This window comes from Dipodomys spectabilis, unplaced genomic scaffold (genome assembly GCF_019054845.1).
Source record: "Dipodomys spectabilis isolate Male_0828 unplaced genomic scaffold, ASM1905484v1 ptg000420l, whole genome shotgun sequence".
In the NCBI taxonomy this organism is placed as follows: domain Eukaryota; kingdom Metazoa; phylum Chordata; class Mammalia; order Rodentia; family Heteromyidae; genus Dipodomys; species Dipodomys spectabilis.
Window position 1 is genome coordinate 268,880 of NW_024871097.1, and position 652 is coordinate 269,531.

The following is a 652-nucleotide window of genomic DNA, read 5'->3' on the forward strand; positions in this document are numbered from 1 at the left end:
TATTTTTCTTTGGGATAAAATGACAATGTTGTCTAATTTGAAAAGTTTTGTAAAGTTTATGCTATGTAAACGCCTTTCTGAGGTGAAGATTTAATACACTGATATCAAACTAAATGGAATTATATGAATTACTTGTATTGTTACACTTGTAATTTTGTAATCAACTTTTTAATAACTGTTTTTCATTTCTTGCATCTGAAGAGTGAAAAATATGGAATACTTCTCAAATTTTCATATTATCCTTGTGCAAGTGCCATGTTAACCTCTGTAGTGTAATTTGAGTATACGTACTGCTGAAGCATGTAGTATCCTCTAAATTTAAGTAGTTAATGATGCAATCTTTATACAGGCTTATATCTATGGGTGCCTACCTGTAACAAGGAAACCTTATTGTTCCTAACAATGCTATCGATCTTATTTCCCTAAAATTCTGTGAATAGTGGAAAAAATTATATTGATCAGTCGATTGCTCACATTTGCAATTTTTTTTGGTCAATGACTATCTTAAGTCTTTTTATTTGGAATTTGATCGTACTCTCAATTATTTATAGATAGGTCCAAAGGTGATGGCTTTTTCAAGTACTTATTTATCCAACTGAATTAGCTTTGTGGACCTAATGGATTCAAAGTAAGCGTTGCTTAAGAGCTACTT

The 652-nt window shown here is 30.5% G+C and overlaps 1 pseudogene; it reads right to left on the bottom strand.

The window, feature by feature from the left end:
* Nucleotides 1–205: 205 nt before the first annotated feature.
* On the bottom strand, nt 206–302 carry LOC122097273 (annotated as a pseudogene).
* Between the last annotated feature and the right edge of the window lie 350 nt (nt 303–652).